Source organism: Panulirus ornatus, chromosome 10 (assembly GCF_036320965.1).
Source record: "Panulirus ornatus isolate Po-2019 chromosome 10, ASM3632096v1, whole genome shotgun sequence".
NCBI classification, from domain to species: domain Eukaryota; kingdom Metazoa; phylum Arthropoda; class Malacostraca; order Decapoda; family Palinuridae; genus Panulirus; species Panulirus ornatus.
In genome coordinates, this window is record NC_092233.1 from 43,032,688 (window position 1) to 43,050,853 (window position 18,166).

The 18,166-nt window shown below is 42.5% G+C and overlaps 1 protein-coding gene across 2 annotated transcripts in view; it reads left to right on the plus strand.

Annotated features, from left to right (window-relative positions):
* The window catches only part of LOC139750919 (uncharacterized), a 190,670-nt gene that overhangs the window by 95,303 nt on the left and 77,201 nt on the right, over window positions 1-18,166 (plus strand). The window lies entirely within an intron of this gene.

Here is an 18,166-nt window from a genome sequence, read left to right on the forward strand (position 1 = left end):
TGATCACTTGCAAAATTGTGATCCTTTCCATACATGTGTATTTGGATGTGTTGGGCCATTCTTTTGTCTGTTTCCTTGCACTACCTCGCGAACGCGGGAGACACAGACAAAGCAAAATAAATAAATGAAAATATAAATGTTGTATACGTTTGTATACAGTGATTGGTTCCCAGTGAAAGTCCATCTGTGGCAGGGATGTGTGATGTCCCCATGGCTGTTTGATTTGTTTATGGATGGGGTGGTTAGGGAGGTAAATGCAAGAGTTTTGGAGAGAGGGGCAAGTATGCTGTCTATTGGGAATGAGAGGTCCTGAGAAGCGAGTCAGTTGTTGTTTGCCATTGATACAGGACTGGTGGCTGATTCAGTTGAGAAACTGCAGAAGTTGGTGACTGAGCTTGGAAAAGTGTATGAAGGGAGAAAGTTGATGTAAAGGTGAATAAGAGCAAGGTATTAGGTTCATCAGGGATAAGGGACAAGTTAGTTGGGATGTAAGTTTGAATGGAGGAAAATTGGAGGTAGCGCAGTATTTTAGATATTTAGGAGTGGATTTAGCAGCAAATGTAACCATGAAGCAGAAGTGATTCACAGGGTAGGGGAGGGGGCGAAGGTTCTGGGAGTGATGAAGAATGTGTGGAAAGAGAAAATGTTATCTCAGAGAGCTAGATGGGTATGTTTGAAGAATAGTAAATACAGCAGTATTGTATGGTTGCTATAGATAGGGATGTACAGCGGAGGGTGGATGTGTTAGAAATGAAATGTTTGAGGACAATATGTGGTGTGAGGTGGTTTCATCGAGTAAGTAATGAAAGAGGAAAAGAGATGTGTGGAAATAAAAAGATTGTGGTTGAGATTGCAGAAGAGAAAGTATTGAAATTGTTTTGTCATATGGAGGGAATTAAGTGAGGAAAGGTTGACAAAGAGAATATATGTATCAGAGGTGGAGGGAACAAAACATGGGAGACCAAATTGCTGGTAGAAGGATTGAGTGAAAAATATTTTCGGCAGTCAGGATCTGAACGTACAGGAGAGTGAGAGGCATGCAAGGAATAAAGTGAATTGGAACATTATAGTATGCGTGGGTCAATGTGCTAGCACGTCAGTGGATTGAACCAGGGCATGTGAAATGTATGGTGTAGACACTGGAAAGGTCAGTGTGGCCTGGATGGATAGGGAGCTGTGCTTTCAGTGCATTACATATGACAGCTGGAGACCGAGCGTCAATGAATGTGACCTTTTTTGTCTGTTTTCATGATGCTACCTCACTGAAGCAGAGTGTAGCGATGGTATTTTTTGTGGGGCTGGGTAGCACCAGGAATAGATGAAGCAAACAGGTATGAATATGTACATGTGTATATCAGTATATGTCTTTGTATTTGTATGTATACGTTTATGTTTATATGCATATGGGCGTTTATGTATATTTTTTTATTTTATTATACTTTGTCACTGTCTCCAGCGTTAGTGAGGTAGAGTAAGGAAACACACGAAAGAATGGCCCAACCCACCCACATACACATGTATATACATATGTGTCCACACACACACATATACATACCTATACATTTAAACATATATATATATATATATATATAATATATATATTATATATATATATATATATATATATATATATATATATATATTTTTTTTTTTTTTTTTTTTTTTTTTTTTTATACTTTGTCGCTGTCTCCCGCGTTTGCGAGGTAGCGCAAGGAAACAGACAAAGAAGTGGCCCAACCCCCCCCCATACACATGTATATACACACGTCCACACACGCAAATATACATACCTACACAGCTTTCCATGGTTTACCCCAGACGCTTCACATGCCTTGATTCAATCCACTGACAGCACGTCAACCCCGGTATACCACATCGCTCCAATTCACTCTATTCCTAGCCCTCCTTTCACCCTCCTGCATGTTCAGGCCCCGATCACACAAAATCTTTTTCACTCCATCTTTCCACCTCCAATTTGCTCTCCCTCTTCTCCTCGTTCCCTCCACCTCCGACACATATATTCTCTTGGTCAATCTTTCCTCACTCATTCTCTCCATGTGCCCGAACCATTTCAAAACACCCTCTTCTGCTCTCTCAACCATGCTCTTTTTATTTCCACACATCTCTCTTACCCTTACGTTACTTACTCGATCAAACCACCTCACACCACAGTGATGGGTGATTTGAATGCAAAGGTGAGTAATGTGGCAGTTAGGGGAATGATTGGTGTACATGGGGTGTTCAGTGTTGTAAATGGGAAAGGTGGAGAGCTTGTAGATTTATGTGCTGAAAAAGGACTGGTGATTGGGAATACCTGGTTTAAAAAGAGATATACATTACGTGGATTACGTGTTAATTGACAGGCGCGCGAAAGAGAGACTTTTGGATGTTAATGTGCTGAGAGGTGCAACTGGAGGAATGTCTGATCATTATCTTGTGGAGGCTAAGGTGAAGATTTGTATGGGTTTTCAGAAAAGAAGAGTGAATGTTGGGGTGAAGAGGGTGGTGAGAGTAAGTGAGCTTGAGAAGGAGACCTGTGTGAGGAAGTACCAGGAGAGACTGAGTACAGAATGGAAAAAGGTGAGAACAATGGAAGCAAGGGGAGTGGGGGAGGAATGGGATGTATTTAGGGAATCGGTGATGGATTGCGCTAAAGATGCTTGTGGCATGAGAAGAGTGGGAGGTGGGTTGATTAGAAAGGGTAGTGAGTGGTGGGATGAAGAAGTAAGATTATTAGTGAAAGAGAAGAGAGAGGCATTTGGACGATTTTTGCAGGGAAAAATGCAATTGAGTGGGAGATGTATAAAAGAAAGAGACAGGAGGTCAAGAGAAAGGTGCAAGAGGTGAAAAAGAGGACAAATGAGAGTTGGGGTGAGAGAGTATCATTAGATTTTAGGGAGAATAAAAAGATGTTCTGGAAGGAGGTAAATAAAGAGCGTAAGACAAGGGAGCAAATGGGAACTTCAGTGAAGGGCGCGAATGGGGAGGTGATAACAAGTAGTGGTGATGTGAGAAGGAGATGGAGTGAGTATTTTGAAGGTTTGTTGAGTGTGTTTGATGATACAGTGGCAGATATAGGGTGTTTTGGTCGAGGTGGTGTGCAAAGTGAGAGGGTTAGGGAAAATGATTTGGTAAACAGAGAAGAGGTAGTAAAAGCTTTGCGGAAGATGAAAGCCGGCAAGGCAGCAGGTTTGGATGGTATTGCAGTGGAATTTATTAAAAAAGGGGGTGACTGTATTATTGACTGGTTGTTAAGGTTATTTAATGTATGTATGACTCATGGTGAGGTGCCTGAGGATTGGCGAAATGCGTGCATAGTGCCATTGTACAAAGGCAAAGGGGATAAGAGTGAGTGCTCAAATTACAGAGGTATAAGTTTGTTGAGTATTCCTGGTAAATTATATGGGAGGGTATTGATTGAGAGGGTGAAGGCATGTACAGAGCATCAGATTGGGGAAGAGCAGTGTGGTTTCAGAAGTGGTAGAGGATGTGTGGATCAGGTGTTTGCTTTGAAGAATGTATGTGAGAAATACTTAGAAAAGCGAATGGATTTGTATGTAGCATTTATGGATCTGGAGAAGGCATATGATAGAGTTGATAGAGATGCTCTGTGGAAGGTATTAAGAATATATGGTGTGGGAGGCAAGTTGTTAGAAGCAGTGAAAAGTTTTTATCGAGGATGTAAGGCATGTGTACTTGTAGGAAGAGAGGAAAGTGATTGGTTCTCAGTGAATGTAGGTTTGCGGCAGGGGTGTGTGATGTCTCCATGGTTGTTTAATTTGTTTATGGATGGGGTTGTTAGGGAGGTGAATGCAAGAGTTTTGGAAAGAAGGGCAAGTATGAAGTCTGTTGTGGATGAGAGAGCTTGGGAAGTGAGTCAGTTGTTGTTCGCTGATGATAGAGCGCTGGTGGCTGATTCATGTGAGAAACTGCAGAAGCTGGTGACTGAGTTTGGTAAAGTGTGTGAAAGAAGAAAGTTAAGAGTAAATGTGAATAAGAGCAAGGTTATTAGGTACAGTAGGGTTGAGGGTCAAGTCAATTGGGAGGTAAGTTTGAAAGGAGAAAAACTGGAGGAAGTAAAGTGTTTTAGATATCTGGGAGTGGATCTGGCAGCGGATGGAACCATGGAAGCGGAAGTGGATCATAGGGTGGGGAGGGGGCGAAAATCCTGGGAGCCTTGAAGAATGTGTGGAAGTCGAGAACATTATCTCGGAAAGCAAAAATGGGTATGTTTGAAGGAATAGTGGTTCCAACAATGTTGTATGGTTGCGAGGCGTGGGCTATGGATAGAGTTGTGCGCAGGAGGATGGATGTGCTGGAAATGAGATGTTTGAGGACAATGTGTGGTGTGAGGTGGTTTGATCGAGTAAGTAACGTAAGGGTAAGAGAGATGTGTGGAAATAAAAAGAGCGTGGTTGAGAGAGCAGAAGAGGGTGTTTTGAAATGGTTTGGGCACATGGAGAGAATGAGTGAGGAAAGATTGACCAAGAGGATATATGTGTCGGAGGTGGAGGGAACGAGGAGAAGTGGGAGACCAAATTGGAGGTGGAAAGATGGAGTGAAAAAGATTTTGTGTGATTGGGGCCTGAACATGCAGGAGGGTGAAAGGAGGGCAAGGAATAGAGTGAATTGGATCGATGTGGTATACCGGGGTTGACGTGCTGTCAGTGGATTGAATCAGGGCATGTGAAGCGTCTGGGGTAAACCATGGAAAGCTGTGTAGGTATGTATATTTGCGTGTGTGGACGTATGTATATACATGTGTATGGGGGGGGTTGGGCCATTTCTTTCGTCTGTTTCCTTGCGCTACCTCGCAAACGCAAGAGACAGCGACAAAACAAGAAAAAAAAAAGAAAAAAAAACCTATGTAAGTAGGAGAGATGGCCAGAGAGCGTTATTGGAGTACGTGTTAATTGATCAGCCCGTGGAAGAGAGACTTTTGGATGTTAATATGCTGAGAGGTGCAACTGGAGGGATGTCTGATCATTATATTATGGAGGCGAAGGTGAAGATTTGTAGAGGTTTTCAGAAAAGAAGAGAGAATGTTAGGGTGAAGAGATTGGTGAGAGTAAGTGAGCTTGGGAAGGAGACTTGTGTGAGAAAGTACCTGGAGAGACTGAGTACAGAATGGAAAAAGGTTAGAACAAAGGTTGTAAGGTGAGTGGGAGAGGAATGAGATGTATTTAGGGAAGCAGTGATGGCTTGCGCAAGGGATGCTTATGGCATGAGAAGCATGGGAGGTGGGCAGATTAGAAAGGGTAGTGAGTGGTGGGATGAAGTAAGATTATTAGTGAAAGAGAAGAGAGAGGCTTTTGGACGATTTTTGCAGGGAAATAATGCAAATGAGTGGGAGATGTATAAAAGAAAGAGACAGGAGGTCAAGAGAAAGGTGCAAGAGGTGAAAAAGAGGGCAAATGAGAGTTGGGGTGTGAGAGTATCATTAAATTTTAGGGAGAATAAAAAGATGTTTTGGAAGGAGGTAAATAAAGTGCGTAAGACAAGGGTACAAAAGGGAACTTCAATGAAGGGGGTAAATGGGGAGGTGATAACTAGTAGTGGTGATGTGAGAAGGAGATGTATTGAGTATTTTGAAGGTTTGTTGAATGTGTTTCATGATAGAGTGGTATATATAGGGTGTTTTGGTCGAGATGGTGCGCAAAGTGAGAGGGTTAGGGAGAATGATTTGGTAAACAGAGAAGAGGTAGAAAAAGCTTTGCGGATGATGAAAGCCGTCAAGGCAGCAAGTTTGGATGGTATTGCAGTGGAATTTATTAAAAAAGGGGGTGACTATATTGTTGACTGGTTGGTAAGGTTATTTAATGTATGTATGACTCGTGGTGAAGTGCCTGAGGATTGGAGGAATGCTTGCATAGTTCCATTGTACAAAGGCAAAGGGGATAAAAGTGAGTGCTCAAATTACAGAGGTATAAGTTTGTTGAGTATTCCTGGGAAATTACATGGGAGGGTATTGATTGAGAGGGTGAAGGCATGTACAGAGCATCAGATTGGGGAAGAGCAGTGTGGTTTCAGAAATGGGAGAAGATGTGTTGATCAGGTGTTTGCTTTGAAGAATGTGTGTGAGAAATACTTAGAAAAGCAAATGGATTTGTATGTAGCATTTATGGATCTGGAGAAGGCATATGATAGAGTTGATAGAGATACTCTGTGGAAGGTATTAAGAATATATGGTGTGGGAGGCAAGTTGTTAGAAGCAGAGAAAAGTTTTCATTGAGGATGTAAGGCATGTGTACGTGTAGGGAGAGAGGAAAGTGATTGGTTCTCAGTGAATGTAGGTTTGTGGCAGGGGTGTGTGATGTCTCCATGGTTGTTTGATTTGTTTATGGATGGGGTTGTTAGAGAGATGAATGCAAGAGTTTTGGAAAGAGGGGCAAGTATGCAGTCTGTTGTGGATGAGAGGACGAGTGGATGAGAAACTGCAGAAGCTTGTGACTGAGTTCGGTAAAGTGAGTGGAAGAAGAAAGCTGAGAGTAAATGTGAATAAGAGCAAGGTTATTAGGTACAGTAGGGTTGAGGGACAAGTCAATTGGGAGGTAAGTTTGAATGGAAAAACTGGAGGAAGTGAAGTGTTTTAGATATCTGGGAGTGGATCTGGCAGCGGATGGAACCATGGAACCGGAAGTGAATCATAGGGTTGGGGAGGGGGCGAAAGTTATGGTATCGCTGAAGAATGTGTGGAAGTCGAGAACATTATCTCGGAAAGCAAAAATGGGTATGTTTGAAAGAATAGTGGTTCCAACAATGTTATATAGTTGCGAGGCGTGGGCTATGGATAAAGTTGTGCGGAGGAGGGTGGATGTGCTGGAAATAAGATGTTTGAGGGTAATATGTGGTGTGAGATGGTTTGATCGAATAAGTAATAATAGGGTAAGAGAGATGTGTGGTAATACAAATAGTGTGGTTGAGAGAGCAGAATAGGGTTTTTTGAAATGTTTTGGTAACATGGAGGAATGAGTGAAGAAAGATTGACCAAGAGGATATATGTGTCAGAGGTGGAGGGAACATGGAGAAGTGGGAGACGAAATTGGAGGTGGAAAGATGGAGTGAAAAAGATTTTGAGTGATCGGGGCCTGAACATACAGGAGGGTGAGAGGCGTTCAAGGAATAGAGTGAATTGGAACGATTTGGTATACCAGGGTCGACGTGCTGGCAATGCATTGAATCAGGGCATGTGAAGCGTCTGGGGTAAGCCATGGAAAGTTGTGTGGGGCCTGGATGTGGCAAAGGAGCTATGGTTTCGGTGCATTATTACCTGACAGCAAGAGACTAAGTGTGAACGAATGCGGCCTTTGTTGTCTTTTCCTAGCGCTACTTCATGCACATGAGGGAGGAGGGGGTTATTATTTCATGTGTGGCGGGGTGGCGATGGGAATGAATAAAGGCAGACAGTATGAATTATGTACATATGTATATATGTATATGTCTGTGTGTGTATATATATATGTATACATTGAGATGTATAGGTATGTATATTTGCGTGTGTGGACGTGTATGCATATACATGTGTATGTGGCTGGGTTGGGCCATTCTCTTGTCTGTTTCCTTGCGCTACCTCGCTAATGCGGGAGACAGCGACAAAGCAAAATAGATAAATAGATAATAAATATATATATATATATATATATATATATATATATATATATATATATATATATATATATGTATATATATATAATATTTATTTATTTTGTTTTGCTTTGTCACTGTCTCCCATATTTGCGAGGTAGCGCAAGGAAACAGATGAAAGAATGGCCCAACCCATCCACATACACATGTATATACATACGCGTCCACTCACGCAAATATACATACCTATACATCTCAACATATACATATATATTCACACATAGACATATACATATATACACATGTACATAATTCATACTATCTGCCTTTATTCATTCCCATCGCCACCCCGCCACACATGAAATAAAAACCCCCTCCCTCCTCATGTGTGTGAGGTAGTGTTAGGAAAAGACAACAAAGGCCACCATTCGTTCACACTCAGTCTCTAGCTGTCATGTAATAATGCACCAAAATCACAGTTCCCCTTCAACATCAGGCCCCGCAGAACTTTCCATGGTATACCCCAGATGCTTCACATGCCCTGGTTCAATCCATTGACAACACGTCGACCCTGATATACCACATTGTTCCAGTTCACTCTATTCCCCGCATGCCCTTCACCCTCCTGCATGTTCTGGCTCCGATCACTCAAAATCTCTTTCATTCTATCTCCCCACTTCCAACCCGGTCTCCCACTTCTCCTCGTTCCCTCCACCTCTGACACATATATCCTCTTGGTCAATCTTTCCTCACTCATTCTCTCCATGTGACCAAACCATTTTAAAACACCTTCCTCTGCTCTCCCAACCACACTCTTTTTATTACCACACATCTCTCTTACCCCATTATTACTTACTCGATCAAACCACCTCACACCACATATTGTCCTCAAACATCTTATTTCCAGCACATCCACCCTCCTCCGCACAACTCTATCCATAGCCCACACCTCGCAACTATATAACATTGTTGGAACCACTATTCCTTCAAACACACCTATTTCTGCTTTATGAAACAATGTTCTCAACTTCCACACATTCTTCAATCTCCCAGAACTTTCACCCCCTCCCCCACCCCATGATTCACTTCTGCTTCCATGGTTCCATCTGCAGAATAATCCACTCCCAGATATGCAAAACAATTAACTTCCTCCAGTTTTTCTCCATTCAAACTTACCTCACAATTGACCTGTCCCTCAGCCCCACTGTACCCAACAACCTTGCTCCCATTCACATTTACTTCCAACTCCCCCTTTCACACACCTTACCAACCTCAGCCACCAGTTTCTGCAGCTTCTCACATGAATCAGCCACCAGCGCTTTATCATTAGCAAACAACAACTGACTCACCTCCCAAACTCTCTCATCCATAACAGACTGCACACTTGCACCTCCCTCCAAAACTCTTTCATTCACCTCCCTAACAACCCCATCCATAAACAAATTGTCTCGATGAAAACTTTTCACTGCTTCTAACAACTTGCCTCCCACACCATATATTCTTAATACCTTCTACAGAATATCTCTATCAACTCTATCATATGCCTTCTCCAGATCCATAAATGCTACATACAAATCCATTTGCTTTACTAAGTATTTCTCACATACATTCTTCAAAGCAAACACCTGATCCACACATCCTCTACCACTTCTGAAACCACATTGCTCTTCCCCAATCTGATGCTCTGTACATGCCTTCACCCTCTCAATCAATACCCTCCCATATAATTCCCCACGAATACTCTACAAACTTATACTTCTGTAATTTGAGCATTCACCTTTGTCCCCTTTGCCTTTGTACAATGGCACTATGTAAGCATTCCGCTAATGCTCAGGCACCTCACTATGAATCATACATACATTAAATAACCTTACCAACCAGTCAGCAATACAGTCACCCCCTTTTTTAATAAATTCCATTGCAATACCCTCGAAACCCGCTGCCTTACCGGCTTTCATCTTCCGCAAAGCTTTTACTACCTCTTGTCTGTTTACCAAATTATTTTTCCTAACCCTCTCACGTTGCACACCACCTCGACCAAAAGATCGTATATCTGCCACTCTATCATCAAACTCATTCAACAAACCTTCAAAATACTCACTCCATCTCCTTCTCACATCACCACTACTTGTTATCAACTCCCCATTAGCCCCTTCACTGAAGTTCCCATTTGTTCCCTTGTCTTACACACTTTATTTACCTCCTTCCAAAACATCTTTTTATTCTCCCTAAAATCTAATGGTACTCTCTCACCCTAACTGTCATTTGCCCTCTTTTTCACCTCTTGCACCTTTCTCTTGACCTCTTGCCTCTTTCTTTTATACATCTCACACTCATTTGCATTATTTCCCTGAAAACATCTTCCAAATGCCTCTCTCTTCTCTTTCACTAATAATCTTACTTCTTCATCCCACCACTCACTACCCTTTCTAATCTGCCCACCTCATGCCACAAGCATCTTTTACGCAAGCCATCACTGCTTCCCTAAATACATCCCATTCCTCCCCCTCTTCCCTTACGTCCTTTGTTCTCATCTTTTTCCATTCTGTACTCATTCTCTCCTAGTACTTCCTCACACAAGTCTCCTTCCCAAGCTCACTTACTCTCACCACCCTCTTCACCCCAACATTCACTCTTCTTTTCTGAAAACCCATACAAATCTTCACCTTAGCCTCCACAAGATAATGATCAGACATTCCTCCAGTTGCACCTCTCAGCACATTAACATCCAAAAGTCTCTCTTTCGCGCGCCTGTCAATTAACACGCAATCCAATAACGCTCTCTGGCCATTTCTCCTACTTACATATGTATACTTATGTATATCTCTCTTTTTAAACCAGGTATTCCCAGTCACCAATCCTTTTTCAGCACATAAATCTACAAGCTCTTCACCATTTCCATTTACAACACTGAACACCCCATGTTCACCAACTATTCCCTCAACTGCCACATTACTCACCTTTGCATATATATTTATAATTAGAAAGGAAATGGATTTGTATGAAGCATTTACGGATCTGGAGAAGGCATATGATAGAATTGATAGAGATGCTCTTTGGAAGGTATTAAGAATATATGGTGTGGGAGGTAATTTGTTAGAAGCAGTGAAAAGTTTTATTGAGCATGTAAGGCATGTGTATGTGTAGGAAGAGAGGAAAGTGATTGGTTTTCAGTGAATGCTGGTTTGCGGCAGGGGTGCGTGATGTCTCCATGGTTGTTTAATTTGTTTATTGATATGGTTGTTAGGGAGGTGAATGGAAGAGTTTTGGAAAGAGGGGAAGTATATAGTCTGTTGTGGATGAGCGGGCTTTGGAAGTGAGTCAGTTGTTGTTCACTGATGATACAGCGCTGTTTGCTGATTCAGGTGAGAAACTGCAGAAGCTGGTGACTGAGTTTGGTAAAGTGTGTGAAAGATGAAAGCTGAGAGTAAATGTGAATAAGAGCAAGGTTATTAGGTACAGTAGTGTTGAGGGAGAAGTCGATTGGGAGGCAAGTTTGAATGGTGAAAGACTTGAGGAAGTGAAGAATTTTAGATATCTGGGAGTGGATCTGGCAGTGGATGGAACCATGGAAGTGGAAGTGAATCATAGTGTGGGGGAGGGGGCGAAAGTTGTGGGAGCATTAAAAAATGTGTAGAAGTTGAGAACGTTATCTTGGGAAGCAAAAATGGGTGTGTTCGAAGGAATAGTGGTTCCAACAATGTTACATGGTTGCGAAGCGTGGGCTATAGATAGAGTTGTGTGGAGGAGGGTGGATGTGCTGGAAATGAGATGTTTGAGGACAATATGTGGTGTGAGGTGGTTTGATCGAGTAAGTAATGAAAAGGTAAAAGAGATGTGTGATTATAAAAAGAGTGTGGTTGAGAGAGCAAAAGAGCTTTTTTTTGAAGACTGGTCGAGAGAGCAGAAGAGGGTGTTTTGAAATGGTTTGGTCACATGGAGAGAATGAGTGAGGAAAGATTGACCAAGAGGATATATGTGTGAGAGGTGGAGTGAACGAGGAGCAGTGGGAGATCAAATTGGAGGTGGAAAGATGGAGTGAAAAAGATTTTGAGTGATCGGGGCCTGGACATGCAGGAGCTTGAAAGGCGTGCAAGGAATAGAGTGAATTGTTACGACGTGGTATGCCGGGGTCGACGTGCTGTCAATGGATTTAACCAGGGCATGTGAAGCATCTGGGGTAAACCATGGAAAGTTCTGTGGGGCCTTGATGTGGTCTTTGTTGTCTTTTCCTAGCGCTACCTCGTGCATATAAGGGTAAGGGGGTTGTTATTTCATGTGTGGCGGGATGGCGATGGGAATGAATAAAGGCAGACAGCTATGAATTATGTACATGTGTATGTCTGTGTGTGTATGTATATATATGTATACGTTGAGATGTATAGGTGTTTATATTTGCGTGTTTGGACGTGTATGTATATACAAGTGAATGTCAGTGTGTTGGGCCATTCTTTCGTTTGTTTCCTTGCGCTACCTCGCTGCTGCTGGAGACAGCGATAAAGGAAAATGAATAAATAAATATATATTTATATATATGATAAATACTTGCCTTCATCCATTCCTGGCCCTACCCCACCGAACAGAAAACAGCATCACTAACCCCTGGTTCAATGAAGGAGCGCCAGGAAAATAGGCAAAGAAGGCCACTTTCGTTCACTCTCAGTCTAGCTGTCATGTGCAATGCACCAAAATGATAGCTCCCTATGCAAATCCAGGCCCCACAGACCTCTCCATGGTTTACCTCAGATGCTTCACATGCCCTGGTTCAGTTCGTTGACACCACGTCGACCCCAGTATACCACATCATTCCAACTCACTCTATTCCTTGTATGCCTCTCAACCTCCTTTATGTTCAGGTCCCGGTCGCTGAAAATCTTTTTCACCCTATCCTTCCACCTCCAATTTGGTCTCCCACTTTTCCTTGTTCCCTACACCTCTGACACATATATCCACTTTGTCAATCTCACCTAACTCATTCTCTCCATGTGTCCAAACCACTTCAACACACCCTCTTCTGATCTCTTAACCACACACTTTTTATTTCCACACCTCTTTCTTACCCTTTCGTTACTTACTTGATCAAACCCCCTCACACCACACATTGTCCTCAAACATTTCATTTCCAACACATCCACTCTCCTCCTTACAAGCCTATCTATAATCCATGCCTTGCAACCATATAATATTGTTGGAACTACTACTCCTTCAAACATATACATTTTTGTTCTCCAAGATAGCGTTCTCTCCTTTCACACATTCTTCATCGCTCCAAGAATCTCACCCCCTCCCTCACCCTGTGACTCTTCCACTTCCATAGTTCCATTGGCTGCTAAGTGCATTCCCAGATACCTAAAACACTTCAGTTCTTCCAATTTTTCTCCATTCAAACTTATATCCCAATTAACTTATCTCTCAACTGTGCTGAACCTAAGAACCTTGCTCTTATTTACATTTACTCTCAATTTTCTCATTTCACAGTTTATCAAACTCAGTCACCAATTTCTGCAGTTTCTCACATGAATCGGCCACAAGAGCTGTATCATCGGTGAACAACGAATGAGTCACTTTCCAGGCCATCTCATCCCCAAAAGACTGCATACTCGCCCTATTCTCCAAAACTCTTACATTTACCTCGCTGACTACCCATCTATAAACACATTAAACAACCATAGGGAGATCACACACCCCTGCCGCAGAACCAACATTAACTGGGAACCAATTACTCTCCTCTCTTCGTACACCATACACATGCCTTACATCCTCGGTAAAAACTTTTCTCTACTTCTGGTAACTTACCCTCCACACCATATAGTATTAAGACCTTCATTAAAGCATCTCTATCAACCCTATCATATGCCTTCTCCAGATCCATAAATGCTACATACAAATCCATCTGTTTTTCCAAGTCTTTCTCACACACATTCTTCAAAGCAAACACCTTATCCACACATCCTCTACCACTTCTGAAACCACTCTGCTCTTCCTCAGTTTGATGCTGTACGTGTTCATCATCTCACTCAATACCCTCCCATATAATTTCCCAGGAATACTCAACCAACTTATGCCTCTGTAGTTTGAACACTCGCCTTTATCCCATTTACCTATGTACAATGGCGCTATGCATTAATTTCATCAATCCTCAGGCACTTCACCTTGATCCATACATACATTGAATATCCTTATCAACCAATCAACAATACAGTTACCCCCTTTCTTAAATGCTATTGCAATACCATCCAAACCTGCCGCCTTTCCGGATTTCATCTTCTGGAAGGCTTCACTACCTCTTCTCTCTTAACCAAACCATTCTCCCTGACCCTCTCACTTCCCACTCCTCCCCGAACAAAACACCCTATATCTACTGGTCTGTCATCAAACACATTCCACAAACCTTTAAGATACTTACTCTTTCTCCTCACTTCATCACTACCTGTTATTACCCTCCCACTTGCCCTCTTCACGGAGGTTCTCATTTGTTCTCGTCTTACGCACATTATTTACCTCCTTCCAAAACATCCTTGTATTCTCCCTAAAGTTTAATCATACTCTCTCACCCCAACTCTCATTTTCCTCATTTTGAACCCTTGCACCTTTTTCTTGATCTTTTGCTGCTTTCTTTTATGCATATCCCAGTTATTTGCACTCCTTCCTTGCAAGTATCATCCAAAAGCCTCTCTTTTCTCTTTCACTAACAACTTTATTTCTTCATCCCACCCCTCACTACCCTTTCTAATCTCCCCTCCTCCCACTTTTCTCATAGACACGCATCTTTTGCACAGGCCATCACTGCTTCCTTAACATCATTTGCTCTCTCCTTTTGCCATTCTACACTCAATATCTCCTCACACAAGTCTCCTTTCCAAGCTCACTTACTCTCACCACCCATTTCTCCCCAAAATTCACGCTCCTTTTTTAAAAAACTTTTACAAATCTTCACCTCTGCCTCCACGGAATAGTGATCAGATGTCCCTCCAGCTGCCCCTCTCAGCACATTATCATCCAAAAATCTCTCTATCACATGCCTATGAATTAGTACGTAATCCAATGATGCCCTTTGACCATCTCTCCTACCCACTTAAGTATACTTATGTATATCTCTTTTTTTAAACCAGGTATTCCCAATCACCAGCCTTTTTTCAGCACACAAATCCACAAGCTCTTCACCATTTCCATTCACAACACTAAATACCCTATGTACACCAATTAAACCCTCAACTGCCACATTACTCACCTTCGCCCATCACTAAAACACGGGCTTGTGCATCAAAGCTGCTAACACACTCCCTCAGCTGCTCCCAAAACACTTGCCTCTCATGATCTTTCTTCTCATTACCTGGTGCATAAGCACTAATAATCACCCATCTCCCTCCATCCACTTTCAGTTTTACCCACAATAATCTAGAATATACTTTCTTACACTCTTTCACATACTCCCACAACTCCTGCTTCATGAGTAGTGTTACTCCCGCCTTATCTCTTGTGCTCTCACCAACCCCTGACTTTACTTCCAAGATTTTCCTGAACCACTCTTTCCCTTTACACTTGAGCTTCATTTAACTTAGAACCAAAACATCCAGGTTTCTTTCCTCAAACATACTGCCTATCTCTCCTTTCTTCTCATCTTGCTTACATCCACACACATTCAGACACCCTAGTCTGAGCCTTCGAGGGGGATGTGCACTCCCCTCTTGACTCCTTCTGTTTCCCCTTTTAGAAATTTATATACAAGGAGGGGGGTTTCCAGCCCCTGCTCCCACTCCCTTTAGTCGCCTTCTACGACACGTGGGAAATATGTGGGAAGTTTTCTTTCCTACCCTATTCCCCGGGTAAGATGGATTTATATGTAGTATTTATGAATCTGGAGAGAGCATATGATAGGGTTGAGAGATGCTTTGTAGAAGGTATAAAGAGTTTATGGTATGATAGGTAAGCTGCTAGAAGCAGTGAAAAGTTCTTACCAAGGATGTAAGGTATGTTTACAAGTAGAAAGAGGAGAGTGATTGGTTTCCATTGAAGATCAATCTGCAGGAGGGGTGTGTGATGTCCCCATGGTTGTTTGATTTGTTTATGGATGGGTTGGTTAGGGAGGTAAATGCAAGAGTTTTGGAGAGAGGGGCGAGTATGCAGTCTGTTGGGGATGAGAGGGCCTGTAAAGCGAGTTACTTGTTGTTGGTCAATGATACATCTCTGGTGGTTGATTCGTGGGAGAAACTGTAGAAGTTGGTGACTGAGTTTGGAAAAGTGTGTGAAAGGAGAAAGTTGAAAGTAAATATGAATATGAGCAAGGTTCTTAGGTTCTGTAAGGTTGAGGGATAAGCTAATTGGGATGTAAATTTGAATGAAGAAAAGTTGGAGGAAATGAAGTGTTTTAGATATCTAGGAGTAACTTAGCAGTGAATAGAACCATGAAAGCAGAAGTGAATCACAGGGCTGGAGAGAGGGTGAAGGTTTTAGGAGCAGTGAAGAATTTGTGGAAGGAGAGAACGTTATCTCGGAGAGCAAAAATGGGTATGCTTGAAGGAATAGTAGTTCCAATGATATTACATGGTTTTGAGGCATGGGCTGTGGATAGAGTTGTATGGAGGAGGGTGGATGTGTTGGAAATGAAGCGTCTGAGGACAGTATGTGGTGTGAGGTGCTTTGATCAAGTAAGTAATGAAAGGGTAAGAGAGATGCTTGGAAGCAAAAAGAGTGTGGTTGAGAGAGTGGAAGAGGGTGTGTTGAAATGGTTTGGTCACATGGAGAGAATGAGTGAGGAAACATTGACAGAGAAGATGTATGTGTCAGAGGTAGAGGGAACAAGTAGAAGTGGGAGACCAAAGTGGAGGTGGAAGAATGGAGTGAAAAAGATTTTAAGCAATTGGGGCCTGAATGTACAGGGGGGTGAGAGGCATGCAAGGAATAGAGTGAATTGGAGCAATGTATTATACTGGGGTTGACGTGCTGTCACTGGACTGAACCAGGGCATGTGTAATGTCTGTAGTAAACCATGGAAAGGTCTATGGGGTCTGGATGCGGATAGGTTGAGAGAGTGGAAGAGGGTGTATTGAAATGGTTTGGTCACATGGAGAGAATGAGTGAGGAAACATTGACAAAGAAGATGTATGTGTCAGAGGTGGAGGGAACAAGTAGAAGTGGAAGACCAAAGTGGAGGTGGAAGAATGGAATGAAAAAGATTTTAAGCAATTGGGGCCTGAACATACAGGAGGGTGAGAGGCATGCAAGAAATAGAGTGAATTGGAACATTGTATTATACTGGGGTTGATGTGCTGTCACTGGACTGAACCAGGGCATGTGCAATGTCTGTGGTAAACCATGGAAAGGTCTACGGGGTCTGGATGTGGATAGGTTGAGAGAGTGGAAGAGGGTGTGTTCAAATGGTTTGGTCACATGGAGAGAATGAGTGAGGAAACATTGACAAAGAAGATGTATGTGTCAGAGGTGGAGGGAACAAGTAGAAGTGGGAGACCGAAGTGGAGGTGGAAGAATGGAGTGAAAAAGATTTTAAGCAATTGGGGCCTGAACATACAGGAGGGTGAGAGGCATACAAGGAATAGAGTGAATTGGAACAGTGTATTATACTGGGGTTGATGTGCTGTCACTAGACTGAACCAGGGCATGTGTAATGTCTGTGGTAAACCATGGAAAGGTCTATGGGGTCTGGATGTGGATAGGGAGCTGTGATTTTGGTGCATTACACATGACAGTTAGAGCCTGAGTGTGAATTAATGTGGCCTTTTTTCTGTTTTCATGGTGCTGCCATGCTGAAGCATGGGGTAGGGATGTTGTTTCCTATATTGCAGGTTAGTGACAGGAATCCTTATCCTCATCCTCACAAGAACTGCGAAATGGTCAGTCTCCAAAGAATCCTCTCATGACTGTAGCATCCAGCAAAGCTTTTCTCAATCTTTCATCTACAGCTACATAGTCAATCAAAGCCCTTTGCTCTTCTCTTCCATCTGTTCTCATCCATGTATATCTTTGGATCATCATGTGCTGAAAAAAGGTGTCTGCAAGGAATGCACCTCTCTGCACGAATAATCACAAGATAGCATCCATTCTCATTTATAGCATCCATTCTCATTTACTCCGAGCACTCCCCATTTATCAACTATCTCGCCAGTTCCATCACATCCCACTTTCGCATTCATAGCACCCAATATGACTACATTTCTCTCATTCTCAAAACCGTTTATACAGTCATTCAAATTCCTCCAGAAAAGCTTCATTTCATCCTTACGTTGTACAGTCTTCATATTCACAGATGCATGTACACATACCCATGCATATTTCACTGTCACAATCTTTCCTTTCACCCACAGTATTCTTGATCCATTCCATCCATGCTCTGTAACACCTCTCCAGTGTCTCCCTCCTTTTATTCTCCCCAGTCATCCCATTCTCATTCAGTGCCATAATCTTCAGTGTAATTGGTAGACTCCAGTGCCGCATCTTAGCCTTAAGTGCCTCACCCTTGACAGGTCACTGGGAGAGGGCAACTCCAGTGCAGTGTTCTGAGAGGCAGCGAGGCTCATAGATTTTCCAAACTAAAAGTAACAGTACCCCTCAGTTGTTTGTCCAA